This window comes from Felis catus, chromosome C1 (genome assembly GCF_018350175.1).
Source record: "Felis catus isolate Fca126 chromosome C1, F.catus_Fca126_mat1.0, whole genome shotgun sequence".
NCBI lineage: Eukaryota > Metazoa > Chordata > Mammalia > Carnivora > Felidae > Felis > Felis catus.
Window position 1 is genome coordinate 188,652,828 of NC_058375.1, and position 8,016 is coordinate 188,660,843.

Below are 8,016 nucleotides of genomic sequence, written 5' to 3' on the forward strand. Positions count from 1 at the left end.
GATTCTTACTGAGATACATGGGGTTTCAACGAACAGGTGAATACCTGAAATAATAAGCAAACTTTCGGTATCTTTTTTTTTTTTCTAATTGTTGGAAATGTAACCAAAGCCAAGTTCCACTGCCCAAAGCACACAAAGCCAGTCACTGAGACGTCATATTTGCAAGGAAAGGGTTTATTCCAGAGGCAGCCAAAGAGATAAAAGGGCAAGCTTCAAATCTGCCTCCTAGAAGGGGTTGTGATTACATATATGCTGATGAAAAAGGTGGAGAAATTTATGGTAATTCATGAAGAAAGATGGGGCATGCACACTGAGCATACTCACTTTGAGGTGGAGACTTAAAATGAGGCACAATTCAGCCTCTACTGTCAGGAGGTCATCTTAGGACACAGGGGCTATGGGCATGTTCCAAGAGAGCCTAGATCAAAATGGATGGGGTCTTGGGCTCATTATCTAGGGTAAGGAAGACAGGGCGTTGCTGTTCATAGGCGGGAACTTATCTGTGACTTTTTAGCCCAGGTCTCCCTAGTGGATTTGTTAGTGGGGTCTGAAAACAAACAATAGCTGATTAGGGAGAAACAGGCCTCTGAAAAACTTTAGATTTCCTGTTAGTTTCAACCTCATTAACCCCATGGGGGGCAGCAACCTCAGAGAGAGTCCACAGCTTTCCTCAGATTCTCAAAGTCCAGATCCTTAAAAGGGTAAGAATTAGCATTTGGCAATAAGGATAACTGCTGTACTTCCTCAGATCTTTCCTGACTAACTCGTGCTAAGTTTGGCGTCCCACGTAAGGACATACCTCTGCTCTCAATAATTGTAATTATTTCTCTGTCTTCCCCATTGGATCCTTAGCTCCTCCAAGGTACATTTAGGCTGTTTAGTAGTTTTATCTCTTTTAACACAGTGCCTAATACATACTGCATTCTGAATGTGCATTCAATCAATAAATGAACAGAAGCAAAGACAGCTAATTGACAACTGAAGGATACTGTATAAAATACCTGAAAAGAATTGAACACCTTTCTTCCCAAAGAATAAATTATTCTAATAGAGTAAGCAAAACGACTTTCATAATGTTATCATGAAACATATGTTACTTGGGATATTTTAGAAAATGCTTGTTCCAAACAGGATGAAGTTTAACTTAAGAGGATATGAAATAGTTTTTCAGCCCAATCTGAAGCAGAGAAAGGCCCTCCAAGAAATATACCAGAAAGTCAGAGAAGTGACTGTGGGCAAGGGGTGCTGGCTTTGTTCACTTACTTGGAGAAAATTACTTAGATACACAAGACACCATAAAATGTAGCATTCATACATAATCACTTTTCCTTCACAGGTCACTAAGAAAAGCGGGTAAGTGGCAGCAGAGTATAAGAATGGTTTCAGCAAACAAGGTTAAGCTACTGACACTCTTTGAATCAGGTTTCCTTAATCATATATTTGATAAATGTTTGTAGAGTGAATTAATCCTCCTTTAGCTGTTGATAAGAAAATATTTAAATGCCTTGTACTAGTTAGTACCTTAAATAGGCGCCCACAGTAGTTAAAATGTAGTGTTCCATAAATAATTTTTTAGAAAACAATTTAACACCATTAAAATATTTTTATATGGGAGGATTTAATTTCATCTAGAAGTACAAACATTTATAGAAGTGTTATTTAATTTTTTATCAACAGATTTATCGTAGTGTAAAGTGTTTTCCTCCACGGTAGGCTTCTACAAGTGAACTAGAAAAGACGACCATTAGATATCTTGGAATATGGAGCTTCACAAATCTGCAATCCCAGAGCAATAAACAGCAACGATCTTTTGCACTATCAAGCAAACCTCTGGTTTATCTCTTAAATAAAACTTCAATTGGTATTTAAAAACATACTAAGAATTCTATACTTTTGTACTGTTTTACTTATTTGTTTTGAGAGAGAGTTGGGGGGGGGGAGGGCAGAGAGAGGGAGAGAGAATCCCACAGAGGCTCCATGCTCAACTCTCAGATGTGGGGTTCGATTCCACTACTGTGAGATCATGAGCTGAGCCGAAATCAAGAGTTGGATGCTCAACCGACTAAGCCATCCAGGTGCCCCTGTACTGTTTTACTCTCATTAAGGATTAGGGATTTACTGAACTTGATGCCATGGAAATAGCTCCATTTCTTTTTTTTTTTTCAACGTTTATTTATTTTTTGGGGGGACAGAGAGAGACAGAGCATGAACGGGGGAGGGGCAGAGAGAGAGGGAGACACAGAATCGGAAACAGGCTCCAGGCTCTGAGCCATCAGTCCAGAGCCCGACGCGGGGCTCGAACTCACAGACCGCGAGATCGTGACCTGGCTGAAGTCGGACACCTAACCGACTGCACCACCCAGGCGCCCCAATAGCTCCATTTCTTCAAGGTGTTCTACTTTCTCAGTAATTTGTTTGATCTTATCAAGGAAGTCAGAAGTAACAGGTCAGTTAACAAGTCAGGTAGTTAGTGAGGGTATGGTGAGCTATCTTCCCAGATGCCCACACTAGTATTTACTTACATGTGGCTAGCTAAACATGCTCTCTCCCATACTGTATTTGTGTTGATTCAAGTAAGGCTACAATTAGAGACATTAGGATGATTTTTTTAAATGTGAAGTGTTATAGACAGATTTAAAAAAGTATGGTTTCCTCCCCCTGAAACAACCATTGAACTTAATTTGGTAATTCCCAGGCATGTTGTCTATACTTTTACTAACTATCCATAGAATTGACATGTTTCTCAACTTTCTATCAGATTGTACCTAACAAGATCATTCTCTGTAGTCTTTTTTTTTTTTTTTTTAACATTTATTTATTTTTGAGAGACAGAGACAAGAGCACGAGCAGGGGAGGATCAGAGAGAAAGGGAGACACAGAATCTAAAGCAGGCTCCAGGCTCTGAGCTGTCAGCACAGAGCTTGACATTGGGCTTGAACCCATGAACCATGAGATCATAACCTGAGCTGAAGTTGGACACTTAACTGACTGAACCACCGAGGCACACTCATTTCTCTGTAGTCTTTATTACTCAGAGGCATGTGTCCTATCTTCATCAATTGGCTGTACACCTTCATACTCGGTATTTAAGCTGTCTGGGTTGTGGTTTCCTCTAATAACATGAATAATGTGATAATTCAAATGACATGAGTGAATAACAGGATAATTTCTAAAGTTTCCTTTTGCTCATACAATTCCTATATGAAAATAAATGAATCTTTAAAGAACACATATATTATTATGCATATAATTATTATGCATATATTACATTTTGTGGGATACTAATATGGAAATCAATTTTAAAGGCAAGAACATGCAAAGCTGAACCTAACATGGTAATTTGGTACCAATAAATGCCACTTAAATTTATATATAACCTTGTATATGAAGACATCTCCAAACTTATTCTTCACATTTATAAATACATCGTTCTTCTAGATGCCAATTGGCAAAATATATATGTACTAGTTAAGAACTTGACCTCTAGACAACGATACATCCAAATTCAAATTGTGACTCTATTTACTGGCTGCATGAAATCTGGTCAAGTAACTTGACCTCTCTGACACATCTATTCCTGCTTAAAAAAAAACTTTTTTTATATTTATTTTTGAGAGAGTGAAGATGAATGGGCGAGGGGCAGAGAAAGAGGGGGGAAAGAGGATCTAAGCAGGCTCTGTGCTGACAGCAGAGAGCCCCATGTGGAGCTTGAACTCAAACTGCAAGATCATGACCTGAGCTGAAGTCAGACACTCAACCAACTGAGCCACACAGGCACCCCTCCTCCTTTAAAATAAAGATCATTTAGTCATTTTAATGTCAAAGGATTGCTATGGTGGATTTTTTTTCTTGCCATTTTAATAGACTGCCAGAAAATAATTTACTTCTTCAAATCTGTGAATATTGGTGGATAATGGAACAAAAAAAGTCTATCTAATCCAATTAAGCAATTCCCCCCCCCCCAATTCTAAGTTACATTAAAGATATACTTAGCTTAAAATCAAAACCAAGAAAAGGCAAGTGTTGGGGAGGATGTGGAGAAAAAGGAACCCTCTTGCACTGTTGGTGGGAATGCAAACTGGTGCAGCCACTGTGGAAAATGGTATGGAGTTTCCTCAAAAAGCTAAAAATACAACTACCCTACAATCTAGTAATCACACTACTGGGTATTTACCTCCAAAATACAAAAGCACTAATTCAAAGAGATACATGCAATCCCTATGTTTGTTGCAGCATTATTTATAATAGCCAAACTATGGAAACAGCCCAAGTATCCATTGATAAATGAATGAAGATGTGAAATAGATGTGTATATACACATATACATACACAATGACATGTTATTTAACCATAAAAAGGAATGAAATCTTGCCATTTGCAATGACATGGATGGAGCTACAGTATAGCTGAGTTAAATTTTAAGTCAGAGAAAGACAAATGCCATGATTTCATTCATATGTAGAATTTAAGAAACAAAACCAACAAGCAAAGGAAAAAGAAGGGCAAACTAAGAAACTCTTAACTACAGAGAAAAAACATGGTTGCCATAGGGGAGGAGGTTGGGTGGATGGGTGAAATCGGTGATGATTTAAGGTGTACACTTGTGATGAGCACTGGGTGATGTATGGAATCGTTGAATCACTATATTATACACCTGAAACTAATATAACACTATGATAACTATACTGGAGTTAAAATAAAAAGCTTAATAAAAACAAGGAAAAGAGAAAATATTAATTACACATTAAGGTGTATTTTTTAATTTTTTTTTTAACGTTTATTTATTTTTGAGACAGAGACAGAGCATAACGGGGGAGGGTCAGAGAGAGGGAGACACAGAATCTGAAACAGGCTCCAGGCTGAGCTGTCAGCACAGAGCCCGATGCAGGGCTTGAACTCACGGACCGTGAGATCATGACCTGAGCCGGGGTTGGCTACTTAACCGACTGAGCCACCCAGGCGCCCCTTAAGGTTTATTTTTTTACTTGCTTTCTGAAACCTGATTCCATTTAGTGGCTTTTTTGTTTATTTTTATTTTAGAGAGAGCGTGCATGAGTGCAAGAGGGGGAGAGAGAATCTTTGTAAGTTTTTAAAATTTATTTTGAGAGAGAGAGAGAGCACGAGTAAGTGAAGAGCAGAAAGAGAATCCCAACCAGGCTCTGTGCAGGTTAGCACAGAGCCTGACACGGGGCTCAACCCCAAAAGCCTGGGATTATGATCTAAACTGAAAACAAGAGTCAGATGCTCAACCAACTGAGCCACCCAGGCACAACCACTCAGTGGCTTTTAAAATAAATACTAAATGAATATTGCTTGTATATGCATCGTCTCCAAATGAATTTTTTTCCTTTTATAAGATATAGTAGTATAAAGATGATTTCTCCTTATATTTGCTTTATATAAGCAACTGATTTTTCAAAATTAGAATACATCAAAAGATTTTTTGTGAAAAGATTCAATGTTATCATCAGAAATTCCCAGATAATATTTCATTTGCAGGGTTATTTGCTCATTTTGCGATTATGTGTATTTTATGTAAATCTAAGTTTTAATTTGTTTTCCTCAACAGTGTTAGGAAGCATTCTGATAATATTATTATGCATTGATGACAGTAGTTCCAAAATGGTCATTCTAAATTCAAAAGAAAAAGATATGACAAAACAAACACTGGTCATCTATTCATAGAAAATCTACTGTTTTTCTGCATTCTATGTAGAATTAAAAATCCTATATAACTCAAGTTTCTACCCTAATAATCTCTGAGTAATCATCATAGCCAGGTTTTGTTTTCATGGTTCTCAAAAAGATCATCATGTCTTACCATGTTTTCACCCATATGTGGATCCTGAGAAACTTAACAGAAGACCATGGGGGAGAAGAAAGGGGGGAAAAAAAAGTTAGAGAGAGGGAGGCAAACCATAAGAGACTCTTAAATACTGAGAACAAGCTGAGGATTGATGGGGGGTGGGGGAGAGGGGAAAGTGGGTAATGGGCATTGAAGAGGGCCCTTGTTGGAATGAGCACTGGGTGTTGTATGGAAACCAATTTGACAATAAATTATATTTAATAATAATAAAAAAAGATGTCTTAGATGAGACCTGGAGGCAGTTTTACCTAAAAGAGGAAACAAAATTAAACTTCTTAGCATATGAAGAAATATGATTCCTTCTTTCCTCACATTATTTCTAAGCTATCATTTCTGATGGTTTGTGCTCTGGCAGAGGGAGCATTTCCACCCCCAACCAGTATCTGTCCAGATCTGTCTGGCTCAAATATTACTCTTCTATGATGCCTTTCTTGACATCCAACTTGCTCCCCACAAAGCTAATTGCTCCCTTCTCTATGCCACCTCTCTACCTTACATTTACATCTTTCTTTGCACTTAGGTCACTGTTACAATTCTTTTTTAAGTTTATCTCTTTATTGAGAGAGAGAGCATGCAGGTATGTGCACACAGCAGAGAAAGGGAGAGAGAGAATCCCAAGCAGGCTCCATGCTGTCAGCACGCAGCCTGACACAGAGCCAGATCTCATGAACCGTGAGATCATGACGTTAGCCCAAATCAAAAGTCAGACGCTTAACCAACTAAGCCACCCAAGTGCCCTTGTTGTAACTAATCCTTAAATGAGTATTTCCATGCAAGAGTGTTATCTTTTTGGAGGTAGTGTCCATGTCTTACACATTTTTCGTTTTTCCCCCCTTTTCTCCATTCCCAAAGAAACCCTGGTACATGTTAGAAGTTCAGGCATTTTCCTTGAACTAACAATTAGGTATACTTTGAGTCTAATTTTTAGTTTTAGGAAGTTTATTGTTAAACAGCAAGAAAGGAATTTCTTAAAACTTTGTTTGATGAGGTTTAAGAGCAAGCATCAACCTGTTTATGGACCTCATTACTATGGCAACAAAGCATAAATAATCCTCTATCAGTCGGCATGTACTGAGCACTGCACTATCTCATTCCTAACTTCACCCAGCACTAGGAAAGCAGCAACACTCATTTTCCAAGAGAACCTTAGGTGCATTTAAGTGCATGTAAAGCCCTTGTCTCTGGTAGAACTAAAATAGAGGAAAATGGACCATTGAAAAGGAGTCTCCTACTTTCGAGTTAGGGATAGGAGAGCAATATATTGTAAGCACTCAGTCTTCTAGGCTTCTGTTAGCCTCTCATGTTTTTCCTGTTTGAGGAGTAAGATCTAACCGCCTGAGTTATACAAGGAGAGAAATTTGAGTTTCACTAATGTTATGCCCGTCCTAAGGGAGAGTGCCTGAACCATGAATGCATCCTGCCTTGGAATCAGGGTCGGTTCTAAAAATTTAATTTATAGGCCTCTTTACCTTTATTTCAACCACTTTGTATATGCAGACTACAACTGAAAAGCCCAGATTGGGGAAGTTAAGAAAGACATTTAAATAACTCTGTCCTTGGCTCATTCAGAGACCATCCAAAACAAGAATATTCTTCTTTATCCTGTAAAAGTTTGATTTCGAGACAGTACAGATATCATGAAATTTGTACCAGTCTGCACTAAATGAGAAAAACAGTCTGCATTTTCTGGCTAACTTTATTCAGTTTTTTAACATTAAAATATACTTCCTTTAAATGATGTAACAACTATAGCTCTAGCTCTTGCGTGAAATGAGAACCATGTCCTAGGGGTAGAGGGAGTCTGGGTCTCTAATGAGTGTAGAACAAAACCACTCTCCCAGCCCTGGAATGCCTCTGGATTTCAACTTATGAGAGAACTAAACTCCTAACTGGTTTAATCCACTGTTAATTTTGTTCTCAACTGCAGCCAAGTATTATTTCCTGGACCCCTGTAATAGGAACATTTTCTGAGACACACTGCGTTACAGTCTTGTGAGGAGACCAAACTTATTTTCCATATATTACTTAGAGGCTGAAGCGCTCTGCTTGAGGAAAAACAATCCATTAAAGATGGAAATCATATTTTAAGAAGATATTTACCTTAAATATTTGGTATATAATAAATGCATTAAGATAAATGCTAATGATAT